Here is a 14479-nt window from a genome sequence, read left to right on the forward strand (position 1 = left end):
CCCCAGAACATACTCAGTGTTTGCCTATTGGATAAATGAATCAAGGAAATAGAGAGTGAAATTGTGTGGCTGAGTTAGAAAGCAAAATATGCATATTTTATGTATTATACATAAAGTCAAGTCCTGTGATAAATGAGACTACAAGGAGAACAACTCAGGAGTTTCTCTGCTCAAGGATGTAAGAAGCTATTCAGGAAAGTGGACAAATAAACGGCACATGAAAATTCAGTAAGATGAATTCTCTGATAAAACAAGGCACCAGAGTCTATGGAAGCTCAGCGCAGGGGAAGTAATTCAGCTTACAGAGGCATGGTCAGAAATTATTTTTGACCTGAATTTTAAGGCTCAAGTGGGTAGAAATGTTCCCATTTGGAGAAAGAAAAAATACAGGTAGGGGGAAAAATGTTTTGGAACTCAGGAGAGCTAGTGGGTTCAAAACCAGTGTCAAGGGTCACAGGAGCATCCATGTGAAGGTAATAGAAACAGTTGGATATGTAATGCTACCTGGGATAGAAAAAAGGTTTTGCGGCATCTGAAGCTCTTATGAACTGAGAAGACGCCTTAGGAAAATATAATAATAATAAAAAGTAGGTCCAAGAGTGAATGCTTTAGGACTTATACAGAATTTAAAAGAAAAAATGGCATACATTGCTTTTTAAAGTTGACAAACGACATAAATATCACAGAAGCTGAAAGTAATGTAAACCCTTTGATTATTAATATGCTATGTAACACATCTCTGTAATATATTTTTTCTGACACTTTTTGGCTCCTTTCATGAGAACCATAAAGACACTGTGAGCATTTTCTCTGCTTTCACCATATTCTAGGATTTATGGAATGAGCAGAGGAGGCAGAGAGGACCTGGCTAGACTGAAGAGGGGGCCAGGTTAGATGTGAAGTTGGAATTTCCCTAGGGCTTGTCCCTGGACAAGAAGCAACTTCTGAATAAGAAACTTACTGCCGAGAAATTTACATCAGCCAGTTACCAATAGCAAGTAACCAATGGCAAGTTACCAATAGACAAGTGTACAATTGTGTACACCTCAATTGTCTCAAAACAGAACAGCAGTTTCATAGTTTTTTATTATAGAAAAAACAAAAATAACTCCGTTTTTCCACAAACATATTTGATTGAAATTTATTTTTATTGTAATCTTTTAGAACAGTGTCTTAATCTCCAACTCTTTATTGGTAACTTGCCTATGTAAATTTCTCTGCAGTAAGTTTCTTATTCAGAAGTTGCTTCTTGCCCAGGGACAAGCCCTAGAGAAATTCCAATTTCATATCTAACCTGGCCCTCTGTCAGTTCAGCCAGGTCCTGTCTGCCCCCTCTCCTCACTCCATAAATCCTGGAATATGATGAGAGCAGAGAAAATGCTCATAGTGTCTTTATGGTTCTCATCAAAGGAGTTCAGAATTACGTTTATTGAGCCTGCTGTTTAGATTCAATGTAGGGTTTGAAAGTCTGATGAGATCTACCAATAGCAGATGGTCACTGAAGATTAAAGGGAGGCAGAGGTTTTATTATATATATATAATATACTTTCATGTTGGGGCTTCTGTCATAGTTCAGTTGGTAAAGAATCTGCCTGCAATACGGGAGACACAGGTTTCATTCCTGGGTCATGAAGAGCCTCTGGAGAAGGAAATGGCAACCGACTCCAGTATTCTTGCCTGGAGAATCCCATGGACAGAGGGGCCTGGCAGGCTACAGTCCATGGGGTCACCAGAGTTGGACACCACTTAGTGATTAAACCGCCACCACCACACATATATATATTCTTTTCTCAGAGTTTTTTTCCATATAGTTTATTACAAGCTATTACATGATACTGAATATAGTTCATATGCTATACAGCAGGACCCTGTTTATCTATTTTATATGTAGCAGTTTGTTTCTGCTAATTCCAAATTTCTAATTTATCCCTCACCCTTTTCCTCTTTGGTAGCCATAGGTTTGTTTTCCATGTCTGTGAGTCTGTTTCTGTTTTGTAAATAACTTCATTTGTATCATTATTATTTTTTTTTAGATTCCAGACACAAGTGGGATCATATATCTGTCTTTCTCTCCATCACTTCATTTAGTGTAATAATATAAAGGTCCATTCATGTTGCTATCAATGGCATTATTTTATTCTTTTTATGGCTGAGTAATATTCCACTGCATGTATGTGTATGTATATATGTATATCTCCCATCATCTTTATCCATTAATCTGTTTATGGACATTTAGGTTGCTTTCATGTATTAACTACTATAAATAGTGGGCAGAAGGGTTTTGAAGGGTCCCTCATAAGTTTTACCCACAGCCAGAGAATCAGCAACAGGATAAATTGTGACCCTGGCTGGAGCAGCGCTCCATGATTCTAACATTCTAACCTATAACTGGAGGTATGTGATCCTTCCTATACCTGGAAGCGAACATGTGGAGACTGGCAAGGGGCTCCACCAAGAAAGGGACTCTACAGCTAGTTTCATTATCTGTATTTCTAGGTTCTGAAGCATAGATGATGGGACTAAGGCCAGTACAAAAAGTGTAAGATAATTTTTGTCACAGAGGAGCTGATATTCTTATCCACCTTGTACACTTGCGTATATAATAGCCAGATGTGGTCTTGTCCAGACAGCCATTCATAAATGTTAGATAAATGTCACAAACAATCAATGCCGTAGAGAGGAAGGGATGATAAATTTACCTTGGGTGGTCAGAGAAGGCTTTGTAAGGAAGATGAGTCTTTAATGCCTTGAACCACAAATAGAATTTATGTAAACATTAGGCGAGTGAAAAATCATTAGAATTATGAAAAATAATGTGAATATGTAAAAGAAGAAATCCAAAGTACCATTCCAAGGATCCACACAGAAGCCATTAAGAAAAATGGCTATGTGGATGTTGTCAGTATTTGTGAAAAAATAATCTTATATTCTACAATAATACATGAAAGAGATTTTGCTAAAATATCATCTTTAGGACAACTAGAAACACAAAGAGAATGACTTCCTCTCTTCAGTAGTCAGTTGGAAAGACTCTGTGATCTATATAAGCAGAAGAAAGAAATACAAAGGTAAGCATTCTTGTAACCAAAACATCAGGATATTTAGCCCTAAAATTTTATCAGTCTTTTCTTTTGGGTGGGAATTTTGCCTCAATTTACTGGAGCATCTTGCAAAAGAGAGAAACTCTGCACTTCCCTTGTGTGACTGAAATAATAATGAAATTGAAAAGAATAATAAGTCTTGTCTCCTGGAAGCCTAACTGGCTTGCAAAATAAGATCCTGATGCTGCATTAACCCCGTTATCTCCCTTTTCAAGCTGTTCATAAACAGCGGACTGGATGACATGGATTTGCATATTCAGTGCAATTGTATTGAAACAGGAATAATAGCATTTCAAATGTGTATTGATTTCAAATGTATATTGTATATTTTAAAATGTAATTTTACAATAGAAAACAAGGGAATGTAAGAAGATTTTTGGAAAATAAATAGTAGAGTTAATGCCAATACAAACTTTGTTCTCCAAACACTCCAAAATTCTAGTATTCAAAGTTCATCACATCATCCAGGACTTCATTAGCAAGATTCATTTCCTTTCTTCATTCATTACATTTAAATATGTGAAATCCAGAGTATAAAATGTGTTCCATCTCAAAAGGAAATCATGTTGTGTTTGTCTTATTAAAATCCTAAAACATTTCCTTGAAATATAAAACTTCCAAGATAGGAGTGTGTTTCAGGCCCATTTAATACACTTCTGTGCATTAAACACTGGTTATTATTTTGATTTTCTACCTCACTGCACCCACTGTGACTTGACTAGACTCAAAGAAAAGAGGTCTGTACATATTACTAAAATATCCCATTAACAACTCACTTTTGAGTCCAAATGTCAATGTCAGTACTTGATATTACATATTGACTTTTCTGATGGGCACTTTCTCTTAAATACACATCTGTTTGAAAAAAGAATGAAAACTGTTGCATATACACTTTCTTCTCATAAGAATAATAGTTAATATTTATTGTTTACTATGTCAGATCCCTTGCTAAATGTTTCACATACAAAGTGAATTCACATAATATTCAAAATAACCTTACAAGCTAGACATCATTACTATTTGTTTTGTAGGTAATTTAAGATGCAAAGAGGTTGAAGAGCAAACTTTGTCAATCTGCTTATAAAGGATTGTGTACTTAATACTTAGACTACTGCTTTCCATAACAATGCTTAAAGGAAGGGCACTTCATGGACGAATGACTCTCAATTAAATTGAAATTCTAAAATGACTAAGGACTTCTTTACTCCAAAGACTCCATTTTTAATGGAAAATAAGAAACAAATTTTATTTTATAATTCTAACCAGTCTCTTCTCCCCAGTTTACTTCTCCAAGAACAGTTAAGATTTATCTTATCTAAATATACTTCCTAAATAACTAATGTCTGCAAATTGTCTGGTATTAGGGAACTATGGATCCCATGATTGATGAAATTAAGAGGTACCATGAAGAAATTCTGAGCAAGACAAGACCTCCCTGAAATGACTTGCAAAAGTTTGAGCATATGAAGATGCATGAGCTTTTCTGAATCTGGAGTTCATGACTTTCATCATCTTTTCTGTGGCTCCATGATAGCCTGAAGAGTTGACCATTACTATTCTGGAGAAAATAGATCAAAGAAGTCTACTTTTCAACTAGCCACTTAGGATTCCCGGGTTAGGCAAGTCCTCTGTCCACATACATTCCAAAGAACTCAATACAGTATACTAACGCATATATATGGAATTTAGAAAAATGGTAACAATAACCCTGTGTACGAGACAGCAAAAGAGACACTGATGTATAGAACAGTCTTATGCACTCTGTGGGAGAGGGAGAGGGTGGGAAGATTTGGGAGAATGGCATTGAAACATGTAAAATATCATGTATGAAATGAGATGCCAGTCCAGGTTCGATGCACGATACTGGATGCTTGGGGCTGGTGCACTGGGACGACCCAGAGGGATGGTATGGGGAGGGAGGAGGGTTCAGGATGGGGAACACATGTATACCTGTGGAGGATTCATTTTGATATTTGGCAAAACTAATACAATTATGTAAAGTTTAAAAATAAAATAAAATTTAAAAATTAAAAAAAAAAAACAAAAACTTAGAGCTCCCAAGTGGATGGGAAGTTCAAACTCTATCATATTAAAAAGTTCAAGTTTTCTTAGAGTCCAAGCTACATAGATGAGAAAGCCAGTATTTGGGTCCAGCCATTCTTATAACTCTTTCCAAGATGACCTTGTATTAATAGACCCAACTAACTCAGAATCCACATTTTAAGGGATGCTAGGAGTGACAGAGGGCTTCCCAGGTGATGCTTGTGGTAAAGAACCTGCCTACCAAAGCAGGAGACATGAGAGATGAGGTTGGATCCCTGGGTTGGGAAGATACCCTGCAGGAGGGCGTGGCAACCCACTCCACTATTCTTATCTGGAGAATTCCATGGACAGAGGAGCCTGGCAGGTTCATAGTCCATAGGGTTGCACAGAATCAGACATGACTGAGGCAACTTCTTCAGTGACAGGAGAACCTATGATATCAGCAGAGACTGCTTTAAAAACAAACAAGCAAACAAAAAACCTCAATTTTAGAAATTCAGGATCAAATCATTTCTTGCTTTCAAGATCAATGTTATAGAAAGCTTGAAAATATTAGCCTGTAATGTATGTTCTTTAAAATGAGAATTTTTTTTTTCAATCTTTAGGGACAAACATAACAGGCATATTTTCAACATCGGAATTATTCTTTCAAGACTTCCCGGGTGGTCCAATGGTTAAGAATCCACCTGCCAATGCAGGGGCCACAGGTTCAGTTCCTGGTTGGGGAAGATCCCACATACCACTCAGCAAATAAGCCCAGGCACCACAACTACTGAAACCTGGACCCTAGAACCTGTGCTCTGCAACAAAAGAAGCCACTGCATGAGAAGCCTACCCACTCCAGTGTTCTTGCCTGGAGAATCCCAGGGACGGGGAGCCTGGTGGGCTGCTGTCTATGGGGTTGCACAGAGTCGGACACGACTGAAGCAACTTAGCAGCAGCAGCAATAAAAATCCAGCATAGCCAGAAATAAATGAATAAAAATTTTAAGAAAATAGTTATTCTTTCATTCACCATTATTTTTATATTTATTTAGAACATTATTCATTATGAAGGTAATAATTTTTCAGAGATGAATTGCTTGGGGAGTGGCACATAGTCTCAACATAAGTCTTTAAAGAATGGATGAAGAACAATGGGTGATGTTATTTTAAACCAGGTTGGCTAGATTCCACCTTCAGATCTACAGCCATTAAGTTCTTTGCCTTTCTCCTTCCTCCTGCCTCTCCATGTCAAAGGAAACAGAGAATGTCAGAAGCAACAGTATGAACTTGCCATAGAAATGTGCAAATCTCTTTTGAAGTACATCTATTACTTTTACTGTGAGGGTGTCTTAAATCAGCAGCTTGGAATCTTTGTTCTGGGTACTCGAAATAAGCAAAGCATTACACATGAAAAATGGTCATGGCCACATTTTTAGTAGCTTGCCAATTCTGGTTATATCTATGAAGCACTTTAACAAATGAGATCTTTTGGAGAGATTTGATGTTATAGAATATTGCTTCTTCTTGAAAGGAAAAGTATTTCTATCTATTTCTTCCCCAAATTTATAGCTATGTAAAAAGCAAAACTGCATATAAAAATCTACTGTTTAAAAGTCTTTGATGGCTTTCTTTAGTCAGCATGAAGGTGCCCAGACTGTAAAATTAGTATATAAGATTTATGCTTTAGAAGTTTCCATCATGGCCCTACCATGAGCACTCAATTACATAGGGAAAGAGGAGACTGTGGTTCATGGGAGGGAGCAATTTGGCACCCTTCTTGATCATTCTCAGAATTCTTGGATTCATCTAGTTTTTTGGCCAAATGACACTGCAATTTCTTCCAAGACCTACAATGGCCTTTTCCCAAGCTCCCATCTCTCTAGATTGAACTGTGTCACTGAAAAGTACATCTTGAGTCCCGATTAATGTCCAAGATATTTCAGTTTGCAGGGCTGTGGCAGAGTTGTGGACTGGGGTCTCCAGATGCATGAGCATCAGGCCCACTCTGAGGTAAGATGGAACCAGGTGTGGAAAAAAAAGAACCATAAACTATGGACCAACTGTCTTCTTGTTGGATCATTCTCTTGAAATCTGCTAAATCCCACATTTCTCAATTAGAGCCTGATCTTCCAGGACAGTATGAAATTATATGTGACATGTCAGAAGCTATATGCTTCATTTAGCGGTTAGCTTGTCTTAGAATTTCCAACACTTGAGACACATGATATATGGGCCTCTGTGTGTACTCTTTACTTGGGCCCCATTTAATAGCAGGCCTAATTCCTGATCAAATTCTGACTTTCAACCCAATGTCATTTCCTTTCAATATTGTCACTTCTATTAGAATGTGAACTTGAAACATACTTAAGTACAGATAACTTCTCCAGAGTAATATTCTGCTTTCATAGTGTTCCACTTGTGTATTTGCCTGGGTGAGTAGTATTCATTGTCTTTCCCATGACCCCAAACTCTAGTCTACCCTGTCAAATAGGAGTGTACAGTAAGTCCCCTACATACGAACCTTCAAGTTGCAAAATTCCCAAGATGCAAACATGCATTGCATCAATGTCAGGCTTGAGTGAAATTGCAGCTTGCCCTCCATCTCCCATTGCTGATGATCCTTCAGCTCTACCATCTCCCACCTCCTCTCCCTCCTCTGGTCAGTAACCCTTCTTGCCTCTTCACTCAATGCCAGCCCCTATATACCAGCTGTTATACTGCACTACTGTTTTTTCAAGGTGCAGTACTACAAAATTAAAGATGCTGTCTTTATTTTTTGTGTTTGTTTTTTATGTATTATTTGTGTAAATAGCATTACAAAGCTAATACAATACAATACTATATAGCCGACTGTGTTAGTTGGGTATCTAGGCTAACTTTGTTGGACTCATGAACAAATTGGATTTATGAATGTGGTCTCAGAATGGAATTTGTTTGTATGTAGAGGACTTACTGTACTTCTTTTAAGAGCAGATCTAATGTACCTCCTTGATGAATCTTTTGCTTGTGTCCCAACACTCCTGATTTTAGTCTCTGAGAGGTACTTAGGTACTTCTTCCTCAGTATTACTAACTGTTTAATAGCTTCATCTGCTGGATTCAATTGTAGTTGTTAGTTGTTGAAGACAGCTACATGTTTTGAGATATTCTCCTAATACCAAAATCTATATAAAATATCTGCTCATTGAATGAATCCATAAAAGGGGCCAGAAAAAAATAAGTTTCCCCAAAGGCAAATATTCACTGAGGATGAGAGTGTCAGGATCTCTATGGAGACGTTGCTGATAGCCCATCACCCTAAATCACAGACAGTAATTCAATAAGGTGAAACACAAGTAAAATATGTATGATATATCTTGTGTGCTTTTGCATCCTAAATATATCCATTCTTTTATTTTTATGTTTCTAGGGTTATGAGCAATTAGACTTTATATATCAAACATAATTCATACTAACCAGTAAATTTTATTACAGACAAAATAACATTACTCACACCAGGAGAGGAGACAAAGACAGTACTGAATCAAGGTGAGATATATCCATATATTAATATCTTTCTATCTTTCTCCTTCATTTTTTCCATCTTAACACACAAAATTGATTTTTATTTTATAAAGTTATTAATTTCAGAAGACTTTATTGATAAGACTTGCAGAGTGACCTTGAGAAAATTCTTGTTGAAATGTTGGTGTACTTAGTGGCTTTATGAAATAGGAGAGGCTCTGTCTTGTTGCCTTTCTTCACATTCTATCAATTTATATACTACAGATGAGAAAATCAATGATTTAATAAATTAAGTGACCTGCTTCAGCCCCAACTTTAGGAAATGTAAACCAGGTTTTGAACCCTAGGCAGCTGATTCCAAAACTTTCACTTTGAACCTCAGTTTCCACATGGCCTTCTTCCCTGTGTCTCACTCCATGTCCTCTCTTCTAACGAAGATGACAGTTGTTGGATTTAGTCATCCTTAAACCTGGATGATTCTACTCTAAATTCTTCAATTACATCTGCAAACACCTTATTTCCCAATAAGATCAATTCTGAGGTTCCAGGCAGAAGCTTCTATTTCAGACAAAGTATTTGGGAAGAGATCAAAGTTCAGCATCAGTAAACATTATAGCTCACTAGTTTGAGTGAACTCTGGCAGTTGGTGATGGACAGGGAGGCCTGGCGTGCTGCAATTCATGGGGTCGCAAAGAGTCGGACATGACTGAGCGACTGAACTGAACTGAACTGAGGTCCCTTGACTTCCTCATCTATGCTGCTGCTAAGTCGCTTCAGTCATGTCTGACTCTGTGCGACCCCATAGACGGCAGCCGACCAGGCTCCCCCATCCCTGGGATTCTCCAGGCAAGAGCACTGGAGTGGGTTGCCATTTCCTTCTCCAATGCATGAAAGTGAAAAGTGAAAGTGAAGTTGCTCTGTCATGTCCGACTCTTCTCGACCCCATGGTCTGCAGCCTACCAGGCTTCTCAGTCCATGGGATTTTCCAGGCAAGAGTACTGGAGTGGGGTGCCATTGCCCTCTCCATCCTCATCTATAAAATGGGGATAAAAACTGTACATCCCCATGGGGTTAATGTGAGGACAAAATCATTAATTCATTAATTAGCAATTCATACATAGAGTCTATTGCATCACAAACAATACCTAACGTTAATCTTTTTTAAAGTGTGATGGCTAAATTGGTATCTTCCCAACACAGGGATCAAACGGGCAGCTCTTAAGTCTCCTGCTTGGGGAGGTGAGTTCTTTACCACTAGTGTCACTTGGGAAGTCCCATGCATGACCCGGAATTATTTCTAAATCATCTCACTGAACAGCCAATAATCACCAGGAGTGGTGCTTTTAGCTCAGTATGCTACAGTCACATCTCTGATTCTTGTCATTTGTTAAACTGAATTATAGTAAATCTTAAATTATAACTCCAAAACTAAAGGAAAAAAAGGAAAAATAGAAAGCTGTAACAGTAACCTATATCATATATGTTTCATTTTTACAATAGTGGCTTTCTTCTGCTACTTGGAGTCTGAAAAACTGAGGGTTGGCTGCCAAAAACACTTCTACCTGAAAAAGATAGACGCTTATGCTATCGCTACTTACAAGAAAGGTTCTCAAGCATTCATCACAATTTCACCACATTTTAATTTTTCATTTAAATGCAGAGATGATAGTTATGATACAAAGTCTTTTTAAATTACTGATTTTCTTTTAACCTCCATAGAAGAACTTTTCTTTATCAAAATCAAATGTTTTTCATCTTCTTTCTAATTATTAGTTCCTTTTCTTAAAGGCAAATCATGGTAAATATAAATTATTAGCTTCCTGATATACTCAGATCTTTTTTAAAACTTTAAAAGTAAATCTTATATGATAAAGGACAAATGAATACCAAATATATGCCTCTCAAAATCTTTACTACTGTTTATACATGTGTAAAAATATAAAACAATGAAAGTGTTATGCAGAAGCTCCATCAAAGCCATATTTCAATGGAAAATGCAATCTCAAAGAGGTTATTCTCATTTCCTTTTGAAATCTGATTTAGCAGAAGTGGCTTATTCCTTAAATGGTTAGTTCTCCCCTTTTGCTTGAAGATGATGTTAAGGTTACAATTCTGCCAAAAAGCTTATGTCTTAACTTTTCTCTAACCCATTAGAACAAAAATTTATGTGAGAACATAACCCAGCCAGGGAAATACTGGAGTCTGATGGCGGGGGAGGGGAAAGGGACTAGAGTCTCATCAGAGTTGCATTACTTAGTATGTGCCTGCCAGAGCAGGAGAGCAACTGTATTAGAACTTGATTCTGAGGGTGTAAGATCAAAGGGAGTGAAATATTAAACCGACTATGAGAAGTCTATTTGGAGAGCACTCTCCTAGTATATAGGAACTTCCCTGATGGCTCAGCTGGTAAAGAATTTGCCTGCAACACAGGAGACCTGGCTTCGATCCCTGGGTTGGGAAGATCCCCCGGAAAAAAGAATGACAACCCACTCCAGCATTCTTTCCCTCAGAATTCCATGGACAGAAGAGTCTGGTGGGCTGTATACTCCATGGGGTAACAAAGAGTAGGACATGACTGACTCGTAGTGTATAGTATTTACATACTGGCAAGACCAGGAAGGGCTACTAGGAAGGTGCCAAGAAAGAACGAGATTGATGAGCCATACTTTATTTTGTGAAACAGAAATTCCAGGACTGTGATGACAGATTGTAGAAGAAGGGATTAAAGCCTCAGAGAAGTGGGTGCACTACGGTGAATCTATGAAGCAACTGTTACATCACCACTAGTTCTAGTGTCTTTCAGATGATCCCCATTGTGTTCCTGTAACACAGGTGCAGACTCCCATCACTCTGCACCATCACTTGTCAAAATGTGCTGTTACTGTTGGTTTATTTTTAAAAATGAAATCATTGATTTATCCACTGAGGTTAAGAAATCTGCTTCATGCTCATCTAACTTCAATCCTACATGAAGATTGAAGGCAGGAGGAGAAGGGGACGACAGAGGACAAGATGGTTGGATGGCATCACTGACTCAATGGACAAGAGTTTGAGCAAGCTCCAGGAGATGGTGAAGGACAAGGAGGCCTTGTGTGTCTCAGTTCATGGGGTCGCAATGAGTCAGACATGAATGAGCGACTGAACAACAAGCCAGGCAGTGGACTCTGTCAACACTTTGATCTTGGACTTCCCAGCCTCTGGAACTGCAAGAAATAGTTTTTGTTTAATCATTCAGTCTAACGTGTGTTATAGCAGCCCAAACTAAAACACTAACCATTGGACTAAATACTAAAAGACAATATCGTTTAGTATTTAAATCCCTGGATTATGTTATCTCTAACTTACAGATGAAGCAATTGAGGCTTAAAGGGGCAAATCCATCTGTCCATGGTTACATTGCCTACTCTAATGCCAAATAGGTAGTTGAAGTCCTGCAACATGGTTTCAAACAGAGATGTGCTGCCTTCTCAGTTAATAGATACTCAATCTCTCTTCAGTGAAACAAGTGTTTGACATAAATCATTAAATATTAAACATGGAAATAAAATTCCATGAGCAAAATGAGAACCTCTTCATTGGAAGAGGATAACCATCTCCATGCAATCTATAGACCCATAATTTTTTTAAATGAACATATTGCAGTTTATATTTAAATAATTTAAAACTAAGATATACTGGTTAAAAGAAAGGACTTGTGATTATACAATTATAATCTATATGTTATAAATATTATAAGTTAACCAAAAGATTCTGAGAAAGAGACAAGAGAGATAGATACACAGACAAACCCTAAAACACCAAAAAGAAACAGACATAGATTTATTGGGGGAAAAAAAAAAGTCTGTTTCATGATGAGTGGATGTAGTATTAATATATTGGGCTTCCCTGGTGGCTCAGATGGTTAAGAATCTGCCTGCAATGCAGGAGACCTGGGTTTGATCCCGTGTGTCCCCTGGAGAAGGAAATGGCAACTCACTCCAGTATTCTTTTTTTTTTTTAATTAATTTTATTTTAATTGGAGGCTAATTACTTTACAGTATTGTGGTGTTTTTTGCCATAAAGTGACACGAATCAGCCACAGGTGTACTTGTGTCCCCATGTCCTGAACTACCACCCCCATCCCATCCCCCTGGCTTGCCCCAGTGCACCCGGCTTAAGTGCCCTGTTTCATCCATCGAACTTGGACTAGTCATCTATTTCACATACAGTAATACACATGTTTCAGTGCTATTCTCTCAAATCATCCCGCCGTTGCCTTCTCCCACAGAGTCCAAAAGTCTGTTCTTTACATCTGTGTCTCTTTTGCGGTCTTGCATATAGAATCGTCATTACCATTTTTCTAACTTCCATATATATACGTGTGTTTATATACTGTATTGGTGTAAATCAAAAAGAAAAACACCACTCCAGTATTCTTGCCTGGAGAATTCCATGGACAGAAGAGCCTGGTGGTCTAAAGTCCATGGGGTTGCAAAGAGTTGGACATGACTGAGCGACTAACACTTTCACTTTTCACTTTCATTATACTGAGCCATATAGTAGGTCTAGGGCTTCTTGGGTAGTTCAGCTGGTAAAGAATCCACCTGCAATGCAGGAGACCCCACTTTGATTCTTGGGTCAGGAAGTTCCCTCAGAGAAGGGATAAGCTACTCACTCCAGTGTCCTTGGGCTTCCCTGGTGGCTCAGACAGTAAAGAATCCACCTGCAATGCAGGATACCTGGGTTCTATCCCTGGGTTGGGAAGATCCCCTGGAGGAGGGCATGGCAACCCACTCCAATATTCTTGCCTGGAGAATCCCCATGGACAGAGGAGCCTGGTGGGCTACAGTCCATGACGTCACAAAGAGTCAGACATGACTGAGCAACTAAGCACAGAACAGTAGGTCTAAGTGCTTGACACCATTATATTTCATTCTTAAAATATATTTTGAGATAATTTTTTTACTCCAAATGTGTAAATGAGAATAGTGATACTTAGCATACTTTCTATGCCTGATAAAAATGAAATGCCACATTTTTTTCTAAATTTCATTGTATTCAGAAATACCATGTAACATCTGAAATCTGAGTTATTTCAAATTCTGAGATAGCTAAAATGTTTAAATTTAAAAGTATACATTTATGCATTTAATGAATTTAGCTGAAAGGTTAACCTTTTTATAAAATATCAGATTAAGGTTCAAGTCAACAGAAAATTGAAACAAACTCTCTGCCTCAAGTTTATCTTCATCACTGTTAAACTTCATCTTTATATGCTCTATGTTCACCCTTTGATTAGTGTCTACCAAAAGAAGCTGGATTGCATAGAAAATCTATGAATGTCTTCTAGGTTGAGTACATCAGTTGGCAGGAAGACTATCAAACTATGAATAATTAAAACTACTTTATGTTTAAAGGTAAATTCATATTTATATATATGTAAAATTGATATGTTAAAATAACCTTACTAATAATTTACATGGTGGAACCATTTGAACATGTCATGGTTCTGTAAATTCCGTTTCAAAATGAAGCTTCCCACTCCCCCTTCAGAATAGCTATAAATGATTGTATTACATTTTATCTCTCTCCAGTGAATTATGAATGAATTTTAATCTTAGAGTGTCAGTAAATAGCATATTTTGAAGACTATGCACAGCTTTATAGATCACTTTGTGAATGTGCCCACTCATTTTAGTATAAATGAGCAATTAAAGAAACTCCAACAGCCATCTTCGATTATCTAGATTGAAGGATCACATCTACTGTTATTTGGCTGTGAATATTGTTAAAAACTTTCCCTGTTTTTTAAAAAGTAAATATTAGAGAAAAATGTCATTTCGAATATTTATTTATGAAGGAATTTCCA

This window comes from Bos javanicus, chromosome 29 (assembly GCF_032452875.1).
Source record: "Bos javanicus breed banteng chromosome 29, ARS-OSU_banteng_1.0, whole genome shotgun sequence".
Classification (NCBI taxonomy): domain Eukaryota; kingdom Metazoa; phylum Chordata; class Mammalia; order Artiodactyla; family Bovidae; genus Bos; species Bos javanicus.